We start from the raw sequence: 12500 nt of genomic DNA on the forward strand, positions 1-12500 counted from the left end.
TAACATCGCTAACGTTAGCTGTTAATGTTAACTTTTCTAATAACTAGCTTTACCATTGTGTGGAATATCTGGAATGGTAGTAATATCATATCCAACAATAAGTCTGTCTGAGATTTCGTTATGGATGTAAAGTTTTAGTTTGAATGAAATGGCCAAGGCTATCAGGCACGAGTACGTTAGCTAACCTAGCTATAACTTAGCCTGCATGGTCATTAGCAGCCACTAACGTAGGCTAACGTGAACAGGTTGTTGACCTACCTCAATATGATACCGACAAGTCAAGGGATCTTTAGTTTGTGAAGGGTAACCTATAGTGTTATATTAAGCCATCCTTACACCAGAAGACTTGACCAGATTTGGGTAAGATTATTGAAAGATTGTAGTCTTTTGAGTAAAGCTTGAATGCATTAGTTAAAAAACGCCAATCTTTCCCAAATCTTGTCAAAGTATTCTGATGTATGGGTAGCATTAGGCAAAATTTTCTTCTTTTCATAGCCCTTATTTGGTTGTACCTGACTTGTGCCAAGGCATGTGTTCATTTAAGATGCATGTGAGGGCAGTAGTGCTTCAGTGATGGTCTTTTCATGTTATGTGTATTTTATTAATCTTAATTTCCCTCTGTTCCCTGTTTGCAGGCAGTAAGTTGTGAGGACTGCTTCCCTGAGAACACTGAGTGCATTCTGGAATATTCCAAATGTGTCCCACTTCCATACAAAAGAAGTTCGAATCCCGCAAGAGAGTTCACTCAACAGGTAGAGACAGACAGACACACACACACGTAGAATAGCAAATAACATTATTTGCATGTATTTGTGTCTGTTACTGTGTTTAGTTTATCCCCTTTTTTCATGTGTCTGTTTGTTGTTATGACTGTAGTGGGCTTCATTAACAGACCAGGGCAAAGTCGGTCTGTCCCGCTACTACAACATGCTACTTGACTATGTCTGGAAGCCATGGCTGCTGCCCTCAACATGCTGTAAGTGTGTGTGTGTTTTCAATGAGGTCTATGGGGTATGTCACTGTGCACACTCTAATTTGTCTGACAAATGTGCAATGTAATGCATTAATACAGAAACTAATCATCATTATTGTAGCTTTTTATAATAGGGCTTATTCGCAAACACCGCCACGGCCATATTGTTGATCTGACATTCCAGTTCTATAGACTATTCTATGTGATAATCGCCTGTAGCATGTAGATTTGAGCTGAGCAGAGCACATAGCCTACGGCTTCATCTCGTCAATATAAGTAGATAAACGTATGGACCCATATCTAATAAACTCAATAGCATTAAGTAAAGATCCTTCATTATTGTCAGCTGTAACTTACCCCGATATTTATTTATAGCCTACTGTCTTGTTCATACATCGGTACACGTCGCAGCTGAAGGAAACAAGGCAAGTCAAGGTTGGCGAACTTATATTTGTTCCACCAACGTCATCGTCTAACATTGCCATGATTGCAGAGAATAAAGTTGCATCTCATTGGACTGCAATTGTATCTTGCGTTAAAGTGGTTAGCCAGTCATCGTTTTTGTCTGATACAAGAGGACCTATGATGCAACTATATGGTCTGGAGGCAGAAGGGCTAACATATTTCTCTGTAACATTTCCAAAATCCAAGTGAACAAAACACTATACAAATCAGAAGTATCTACTGATATCTTTCTCCGCTGAGTTTGTTCCTACTATTTGCCACTTGCCGTGCCGCTAAGAAGAGCTGAGAAGGGCGCATCATGAATAAATATATAGCCTATAGGCTACTGTAAACGTTGGCTAACATTGCCTACCTAGCAATGCTATCTATGCAAATGCAATATGTCCAAAGGTAATCTACGGTAGGCGACTACATCACATGAAGTTTAGCCATGTTTACCATTATGTTGGTGGTAATGTCAATAATGTGTTGAATATATGCCAAACTGTGCATAATCATAATTTTGTTAAATCTTGTTTTCTATTGACAGAAACTGAAACCCTCACAAATAAAGTCACAAATCAAGAATTAACATTGATGGTGATGGTGGCAAGGGTGCCTTCATAAGGTAATTATCATTTTTGTTTGTACACCTGATTCACTTACCAACTTATTTTGTAATGCTTTGATTTATATCTTAATCAACAATAACATAATGTATAGCAATTGCTGTTTTATTTTTTTAGGTGCCATCCAGCAAGTCCCAGTCTGGAGCCAGAGGCTGGCACTGCACGTCAGATGGGGGAGGATCTATGTTAGGCATCAGAAAGGTGGTTTAAGCAAGAAGGAAAGAGCTTCTGCAGACAGTGTTGCAATTAGGTATGATACTTTTGGAAATTGATCTTAATGCCTTAATTTTAAAAAAAATGAGGAAAAATCCAGCCTTTAAGTACAACAATTTTCTTTGTGAATGAATAATGTATCGTAAATAAATAAGTGTTCCTTAAAGGTTGGATTTTTCCTCATTTTTTTTTATTACGACATTAAGATCAGATGATTTTTAAATGTATGTGTATGCTAAGGTTATGTTAACTTATGAGCACAACTGTAATACATATCTCCATTACTTCTAACTATTGCACCTGACTTCTAGGCTGCTATTGTGGGTTTGCTTTTATTTGTCACACAAGCTGAGTTAATTATATTCATGGACAGGGTCAATTGTAACATATGCTTTCTTTCTCTTTTTACAGACACCTGACTTTTACTGAGTCCCTTTTCTGGTTTGTTTTGGACGAACTAGAGTGGTGGGCACAGAAATTTTGTCGATGGGTCAAACATTCACACACTCACTCACACAACCACACTTGTGGATTTGTCAAGCAACAAATCTTTGTATATAATCTGTTGCTCATTGAATATGCTTAATAAATGTTGTCTTCTTGACTTGTACATCATGTTTACGTATATATTTTTGTATTACAAACCAGTTTGGTTAACACAATGCATAGCAAAGGGCATTTGTCATGTTCACTTAAGCAAGAGTTAGAACAACTTAAATTTTCAAGGCAACCAGGTTACTTTTGTGGAAAAGTTAGATCAACTTCATAAAGCTTGTTGTATTAAGTAAAATGTTTGGTCAATACAAATTCAAAATACTAGTCAGTACGACTTCTATGTTGTTAAGTTAATGACGACTTGAGTTGACTCAACTCAACTAGGTTAGTTGACATGATGCATTATTGAAGTTGCATCCACTAAATAGAATGTTGTGTCAACAATGACTCCTTAGTTGATGGAACAGGTCATATTTGTCAGATCAACTAGCCATCTCAAGTTGACACAACTTATTTGCCTCATTTAGTTAACTTATTGTATTATTTTCAATTAACTCAAAATCCCAAGGCAACCAGGTTACACGCGTTTTTAAGTTGAATCAACTAATATTTTTTTACAGTGTATGTAGGCTTTAACCTACACTTGTGTGAGCCTAAAAGGCACGTAATAGCCAGCTCAGGACGCGATTTACTTCAGGTCGGATTAAATTACGGCTGGCCCTGGGTGCCTGTAGCCTGGTCTTTTCTGATAGTCCGTTTCAAAAAGGAGCAACTAGACTTTTAGACGTTCGCTATCGCATAATTTAGGACTTGTCTACTATGTAGGCCTAAGGGATAACGTCCGCCAAGGTGTCCCGTTATTAACAATTAATGGACGAGGCGGAGGCAAAGAACTCGCGACACGCAGCACCCGAGTTTGTAACTAGTAGGCTAAACAGCATCACTAACGTGCATCAATCGGGAATTCGCTAAATGAAGGAAGTGGGTGCTTTACTTATTGATCCGGATCAAAGAGACAATAGCTTACAAAGTGGTGTTTTTGTAACTTCAGTGTAGATGATTGTGATTCATTGCAACTTCAGCAATGTAAGGTACCTTCCTTAGGCTTAGGGTTGCAAAGGGGCGGAAACTTACCATGGGAAGTTAAGCTGGGGAATTTTGGAAATATTCCAAATTGGAAACTTTCATGGAATTAAAGGAAATTATGGGAATTAATTGGAATTTACGGGAATTAACATGGAATTTTAGATAATTCATACAAACTGTTTCATATACAAACATTAACATTTTGTTTCGTAATAAGCAATATGATTTGTATGTTCGGATTTTTGCTTAGCTTAGCATAAAAAGCTAGCTAGTATGCTAGCGGGAATCCCATTCTCTGCCTATGGTTTACTAGTGTGCTAAACCAGCAACACTGAACTGCCCAAGATACACTACACCACTCAACAACAAAATCTGATTGGTTGGAACATTTTTTCCCCATACATGCATATGAATGCACCATAGATGTATAGCAGCCTATGCCGATTGCTGTGTGCATGTGATTGATTATGTGCAGGGTAGAAATTTGACTGAAATTGCATTAAATCGCATTGTTTTAACTAATATGCTGCAAGATGGGGTTTTGTCCACTACATTTAAGTTCCTTGTTATAAACTAACTTGCCATATTAAAAATTCCCAGTTTATTCCGATTAATTCCAGTTTATTCCTGTTAATTCCCATATATTCCCGTTAATTCCCATGGAAAGTTTCCAACTTTGAAAATTCCCGGAATTTTGCAACCCTACTTAGGCTACCTTCGCCCAGTCAGTCTGCCTCAGTGAGCATCCTAAACTTTCTCTGTGTTCAGTCTTCGATCCTGATTGGCTGCATTCGTGCTAACTAACAAATCAGACGGTGTAGTGGGCGGGACAATGCTCTCGACCACAGAGTAGCAAATGCAGGGAGTGAGAGACGCTTTACAGACAAAGTAGCGCGTTTCATTCTTTATCCATTTCAGTATCGGCTTATCGGTGGGAAAAATGACCGATACCGATTATTATAAAAATGCTAAATATCGGCCCTAATAATCGGCCCGACCAATAATTGGTCGACCCCTAGTGTGTGTGTGCGTTTGTGTGTGTGTGTGTGTGTGTGTGTGTGTGTGTGTGTGTGCATTTGTGTGTGTGCGTGCGCTAGGAGCGAAGCTGTTGGCCTCTTCTTATGAATCAGTTATTTAATCTCCATGTCTCTTTCTGCTGCTGCTGCTGCATCTCATTCCAGTCACAACGCTCAATAGACCCAACCAGACGATGCCAGAGCATCTTGTAAGGAGCAAAGCCACAACGCTAAACAGACTCAACTAGACGAAACCAGAACCTGCTGGAAAGAACAACTAACAGTTTGCAAAAGAATGCTGAGCAGAGTGGCATTAACTTCACAACTAGTCATACACTCTTCTGTGTACATACATGTACATACACATACACACATACAGACGCATCCAGGCACGCAAGCACACACACAAACACATGCAAACAAACATGCACACACACACACACACACACACACACACTCAAACAAACAGACTAACATTAGCCCACCATTCTAACACACCAGTCTTACACACAAACAAAATGTGAACAATTCCACAGTCTGAAGAATTCAATGTCACGTCCAAGAGTCACTATGTTTCAACAATCCATGAACATATGCACACAAACACACACACACACACACACACACAACCACACGCGCGCGCACACACACACACACACACACACACACACACACACACACACACACACAACCTCTCAGTAATCACTGCAATGTTCTGGTTGGCCCGGAAGCACTCTCCTCTCCTCTCTCTCTTCCCCTCTCCTCCTCTCCATTCCCCCCCTCTCCTCTCCTCTCTCATCCCCTCCTCTTCTCTCTCCTCCCCTCCTCTCTCTCCTCTTCTCTCTCCTCCTCTCCTCTCCACTCCTCTCCTCTCCCCTTCTTTATCTGAAAGTGACCCAATTTGCACCCCTCATGAGGGGGGAACTCGACAGCACTGATTTCACACATATCTGTGTGTGTGTGTGTGTGTGTGTGTGTGTGCATGCGTGCGTGCGTGCGTGCGTGCGTGCGTGTGTGTGTGTGCGCGCAGTATGCAAGCCACCCCATGTCAGTGAAATTAAAACATAATTTGTAGTAATATAAACTCTCTCTTCATCTGAAGTCTTTCCTTTTGTGTGTGTGTGTGTGTGTGTGGCTGGTATAAGGTCTCTTCAGCAGCTCCAGAAGGACACACACACTCTCTAGTAATCCCATTGCCAGGGGTTTGCAGGCTATCTATATGCAGCGAGGGACACAGCTATGTGGTCTGAGTCCCAATGACAGGATTTAACACACACACACACACACACACACACACACACACACACACACACACACACAGTGATGACCACACAGAAACTTAAACAAACAGACACAAACACTCAGGCCAACACACACACACACACACACACACACACAGTTCTGTTACACTCTCCCTGCTCTGTGTGTGATGTTGCCTGACAGGATTACTGATGCTTGTCAACAGCAGCCCTCATCCTCAAACTGAAGCCGTTTCACCACATGAGTAAACACACACACACACACACCAAGCATACACACACACACACACGCACACGCACACGCATGCACACACACACCAAGCATACACACGCACATCAAATACACACACACACACACACACACACACAGACACACACACACACACACACACACACACCAAATACACACACAGAGAACACTCTCACAGAACACCCTTTCAAAGCAAAGGAAAGCATGCACACACACATGCACGCACACACACACACACACACACACACACACACACACACACAAACAAACACACACACACACACACACAAACAAACACACATGCACACACACACACACACACACGGCTGTTTAAGCTATCTAAGGGCCCAAACATGATATTCTAAAGTGCATCGTCACTCGTCAAAAGTCTATTCAAATTCAGTAGGATGTCCAGTTCACATTGGGAGGGGTTTCGCTATCAAAAGTGGAGCGCATGGCGTAACAAGGTGTTCCTAGGTCTTTTAATCAGTCATATGGGTGTGTTTGGGGCGTAACATCATTTTAAACCAAAAAGGCTCACTAGTTAACTAGTGAACACATTTTAGCTTCATAACATATAGCTTCACCTTTATAAAATAAGATTGTTTGAGCATAAACATATGTTTTGATAACATGTCTAGTAACAAAGTTGTGGTATATTGCTGTAATCTTCGTTCAGTTAATGTCTACAATCTTTAGTTTTTCAGTTATTAGTCTGAAAATCGCGATAAAACTGGAGGCATTTGTATATGGTTGCCTAGCAACAAAACATTTCAGTAACATGAACATTGATGATAGCATTGCTGATGTGCTGATGTGGCAAGACTAGCTCAAGTGGTTAAGCAGCAGGAGATCATGTGGGAGACCAGGGTTCAATTCCTTAGATGTGCATAAAGTTTTTGTTTTTGAGCTTTTAATTACTTTTGAAACCATGTGCAGTTAATGTGTACAATCTTTTGTTTTTCAGTTATTAATCAGAAAAGAGTGACTGAATGGACACATATATGTCTGTGGTTGCCTAGCAATAATAAACAAAGAATAATATTAAAATCGATCCCTTGAATCTTTGGTGTGGATCACTAAGAGCTCACTTGTTAAAGCATGGGGTTTCCCTGTTATTATTAAAAAACATTTTGACAGAATATGAGATACTGCATACTGCAGGCTCTGCTTTACTATCTATACTGAAGTACCGTTGCAGAGCAGTGTGTCACTTTAGCCACTAGGGGCACCCATCAGGACCTGATCTAGAGGCTATGAACAATAAATTTACTTTTAGACTGGGTGGGATTCTTACATAATACCCAATAGGAGTCTTCTACCCACCCTCTCATTAGAATTTGCATAATAGCCGTTTCAGGCACTAGTGAGATGCTTCACTGCCACACATGCAAACTAGTGAGACTTCAATTGTTCCACTAGTTAACTAGTGGAAAAAAACGGTCAGCTTGTTTCTCTTTTAGGTGTAACTAGTTAACTAGTGAACAAAATATACATGCCACTAGTTAACTAGTAAGGCCTACAACACCCTCACTAGTAAACTAGAGGGTATTTTTGCCTTTACATGTTAACAAGTGACCATTTTGGCATCTCACTAGTTAACTAGTGGGGCTGAAATGACCTTCACTAGTTAACTAGTGGGCATTTTGGAGCACACTAGTAAACTAGTGACACTTTTTGCACCTCACTAGTTAACTAGTCGAATGGAAATTGCCATCACTAGTTCACTAGTGGGTGTTTTGGTGCACACTAGTAAACTAGTGACACTTTTTAGACCTCGATAGTTAACTAGTGGGCATTTGTATCTTCAGTAGTTAACTAGTGAGCAGTTCTGCCTTCACTAGTTTACATGTAAGTGTCACATTGAAGCCACTAGTTTACTAGTTAAAGTTCCTTTGGCCAGCATGTTAACTTGTGTGCCACATGCAAATGTTGTGGGTGGGATTTTGTGAAATTCTGCGCTGTGATTGGTTGTCATGTTCTATTTGGACATAGGGAGCCAATAGAAAGCCTCAATTTTCAGAGTTCTCCGCCTCCTAATTTTAATTCTGCGCCACTAGCTGACTAGTGTGAATTAAGGCTTCAACTAGTTTACTAGTATACATTTATCACTAGTTAACTAGTGATACATCTGTCACTAGTTAACTAGTGAGACCCAAAAGCCTTCAACTAGCTGACTGGTATGCATTTTGGCCTTTACTAGTTAACTAGTGGACATTTCTGGCTCTCACTAGTTAACCCTTTAGGCGCCAGAGGTTTTTTTCCGAAACGATCAATTTTGACATCTTCATTTCAAAAGGCTATATCTTAAAAGTGATAAGAGATAGAGACTTTCTGTAAATTAGAGAAATATTAAGGATGACCCAAAGTGTATGTAGAGATTAAATGTTTATATCTAATTTGCATATTATGACGTCATATGGTGGCGGCCATCTTGGATTATAGAATTTTCATGAAAAGTTGCATGTTTGAATGATAAATGCACCACTTCTTTCCCCCCAAAATGTCCCTCACCTTCTGAATGCTATATTGCACAATACTGAATGCTCAGGTAAATAGTAAGTAGTGAACAAACTGTGTAAATCATTACTAATAAATGGCAGAAACAAACCAAATGCATGTAGCGGTAGACTGGCCTTTTGCTGTAGAGATTTTCCATTTACTACATACAGTAGGCACTCTGATTCCATGTATGGGGCACATATATATTATTCAGATGACACACAAACACAAGTAGACAAGACCTGTTTAGTTCAAAAGCTTATTTGCCACGGCAAGGCACAGATCAGGAGTGAGATGACGAGACAAGACAAGAGACAATGTTAGTATTTTTTTTCTTTTTGTTGATGTTTTTTTGTTTTTTTTCTTAGCTGACAAAGACACACACATCACAAGGACATGAACACACAAAAAGGAACACATAGTGTACTGTATGTCCTAAATGATCAGGGAAGTAGATAGCAAATCAACAGTGTAAATCATTACTAAATGGCTGACTTTTTTTTTTTTATGTAGCAGGCCTTTTGCTGTAGAGATAATGACTCCCTATCCCTATCCATACAGGGCCGGCATTCCCATCATCTTGTGATAGACTATGCATGACCTAATGTGTGTGTGTGTGTGTGTGGGAGAGGGAGAGAGCGTGTCACCACCTCCACCATGCGAGCAGCATGGCCAGATCTGCCTCGCGCGCGCCGAGTGGAGAGAATTTGCGCAGCTCGGACTAGGCCTACTGTCATTCTCATTGCGACTCCCCACACTGCCACTACGTTCCCCCCTAACTGTCCTATGAGCACTTCGACCTCGTCTAACATACCCAGTGGCATTAGACAAAGGCTCCACCACGTTACTGTCGCCGCGATTGTGGAGAGGCACACGTTCAGAAGACAGAAGCTAGCGCTATGGATATTAGGCTACCTTCAGCCTCGTTCGCCACACCACTAACACCCTGCTAACTTCCCGATGAACACTCCGAACCTGTGAAACATTATTCCCACCAGTGACATTGGGCAAACGATTCAACGTTTGTGCTTGGTGTAAGCTACTATGGAGTAAACTCTCACTTTGTCCAGCTGCATCATTGCAAGGCAGGGACGCATCTGAAGCCTCACTAAACGAATCACCGTCATTTTCTGAAGGCAGATATTCCCCTTCAGAATCAGGGTCCGCGAATAGAAGACCCAACACTTCATTTCAGGTAAACTTTTTTGATGCCATTAGACGATAATCTAATGCAAATACTCGCTGACGTTGACAATATCGCTCTGACAAAGTGGCTCACACGCACACTAGCTCCGGTATTTCATACACTGATTCAATGCGCTGTAGCTAGAAAGTTTTGTTTAAAGCGTGTCCTTTTTTCGACTCGGGGATGACGTATGACATGTCTGCCATCTAGTGGAGTGGAAGTCGAACGAAATATGACACCCTATTTGACTAAATCGGCCGTTTTATTCAGTACCGCATCTTGTCGACTATAGTCGCCTGTGGCGCCTAGAGGGTTAACTAGTGAAGCTAATATGTGTTCACTAGTTAACTAGTGGGCATTTATGCTGTCACTACTGTAGTTAACTAGTGTGCACAAACATGGCTCACTAGTTAACTAGTTCACAAAAATTGGCTTGCATGTTGGCCTGATATCAAGATATCAGAATAAATACTCAAGCGGCTGGCCAAATTACATAGAAGTTAACAAGTGGGAATTTGACATTCAGTAGTCAGCTAGTAAACATTTTTGTACCTTACTAGTTGACTAGTAAAATATAGAAGTCTTTAAACTAGTTAACTAGTGCACATTTCAGTGTACACTAGTTAACTAGTGAACATTACTAGTTAACTAGTGTACACTGAAATGTGCACTAGTTAACTAGTTTAAAGACTTCTATAAGATATTAAACATATGAACTAGTTAACTAGAGAGAATTTGGGCCTTACTAGTTAACTAGTAAGCATTTTGGCTGTCACTAGTTAACTAGTTCACACAGAAATGGCTCACTAGTTAACTAGTGGCCAGAAATAGCTTGCATGTACATGACAATTATGCCTGATATCAAGATATCTGAATAAATGCTCAATCGGCTTGCCATACGCCTCTCCCCTAATCACTTTTAACCGTCATTACCAATTTGCAAATGATGGTGAATAACTACTCATTATGAGATGTACAGTATTTCGTAATATCTTTGTTCTAATTATGTTTCCCATTGTAATCGTGCGATTTGTAATGCTTTGCATGGACGTGCGCTGGTGTGCGTTCATGAATGATAGAAGGATGGTGCGTGCACCAGCCAATATGACTGGTGACATGCGCTCTTAAAAATTGCATATGAATAACTCGCCATTGACTTCTGACCAGGTTTAGGTGGTGTATGATAGCGATTTTTAGACAACGCGCTAGGCCCCTCCCTAGGTTGTTAATTGCCACACCCCTGGGCGCAATGCTTAAAAAATAAACGTGCAAAATACCGAATTCAACTTTGCGCGGGTGGCCATTTTGGTGACCCAAAATACAGCCCTAAGTCCCAGTCCAACCGAATCTGGTACTGCAGTCATACACCTTAGCCTTCCACAGCTGTTTGTTTGGGGTTCTGTGTGACCATGTCTGAAGTTTCATATATGAGTGTGCATGTGTGTGTGTGTGTGTGTGTGTGTGTGTGTGTGTGTGTGTGTGTGTGTGTGTGTGTGTGTGTGTGTAAGTGAGTGTTACCAGGTCCAGATCTCACAGATCCAAATGCCCTGTTGTTTGCTCGCTGTCTGAGCCAACTGACCTTTGGGCCGTGCCTGTGTCAGAATGCCAGCAGTCGCCATGGTACCGGACATGTGTCACCCACGGCGACAGCTCTCTGTGGGGATTGCGGGTTGGGGCGGCATAAGGACGTGTAATCTCCCTCCAGAGAGGACCAGGGGTCACCAGCACCAGCAGTGGCCTCTAATCCTGCACAAAACTGCACCAATCTGGCAACCCCGATCTGGCAACACACACCACACCACACAGCACTGCAAAGCCTTCTGGGATAGCAGCTGGTGTTCTGGACCTCCACAGCCTTAAACTGCCTCAACAAGCAAAGGAATTAGCCATGTTGTAACACACACACACATGCACACACACACACACACATACACCACACACAGTTGAGCTCAAAGCCTCTGCACTGCGCACACATCACTCTCTCATTCTGTGTCTCTTTATTTGTGTTGTGTGAGTTTCTGTGTGTGTGTGTACTTGTGTGAGTGTCTGTGTGTGTGCGTGTACTTGTTTGAGTGTCTGTGTGTGTGTGTACTTGTGTGAGTGTCTGTGAGTGTGTGTACTGGTGTGAGTGTCTGTGTGTGTGTGTGTACTTGTGTGAGTGCCTGTGTGTGTGTGTACTTGTGTGAGTGTCTGTGTGTGTGTGTACTTGTGTGAGTGTCTGTGTGTGTGTGTGTGTGTGTGTGTGTGTGTGTACTTGTGTGAGTGTCTGTGTGTGTGTGTACTTGTGTGAGTGTCTGTGTGTGTGTGTACTTGTGTGAGTGAAGGACTAGGTGTGTAGGAATGTGTAAGAAATATGATGTAATCAAACGAAAGGTGGTGAATGATGTGTTGTCAGACATGCTTCATCAGGTGTGTGTGTGTGTGTGTGTGTGATAGGGCTGGGCGAT

The 12500-nt window shown here is 41.3% G+C and overlaps 1 protein-coding gene and 1 long non-coding RNA gene across 2 annotated transcripts in view; one reads left to right on the top strand and one right to left on the bottom strand.

Moving 5' to 3' along the window:
• Positions 1–12500, bottom strand: part of tafa3b (TAFA chemokine like family member 3b) — a 115788-nt gene that overhangs the window by 73125 nt on the left and 30163 nt on the right. The gene's annotated exons all lie outside the window — the stretch shown is intronic.
• Positions 874–2869, top strand: LOC121714000. Its single transcript, XR_006032997.1, has 4 exons — positions 874–976; positions 1968–2045; positions 2164–2296; positions 2671–2869. It is a non-coding gene; the product is annotated as an uncharacterized LOC121714000 (long non-coding RNA).

This window comes from Alosa sapidissima, chromosome 7 (assembly GCF_018492685.1).
Source record: "Alosa sapidissima isolate fAloSap1 chromosome 7, fAloSap1.pri, whole genome shotgun sequence".
NCBI classification, from domain to species: domain Eukaryota; kingdom Metazoa; phylum Chordata; class Actinopteri; order Clupeiformes; family Clupeidae; genus Alosa; species Alosa sapidissima.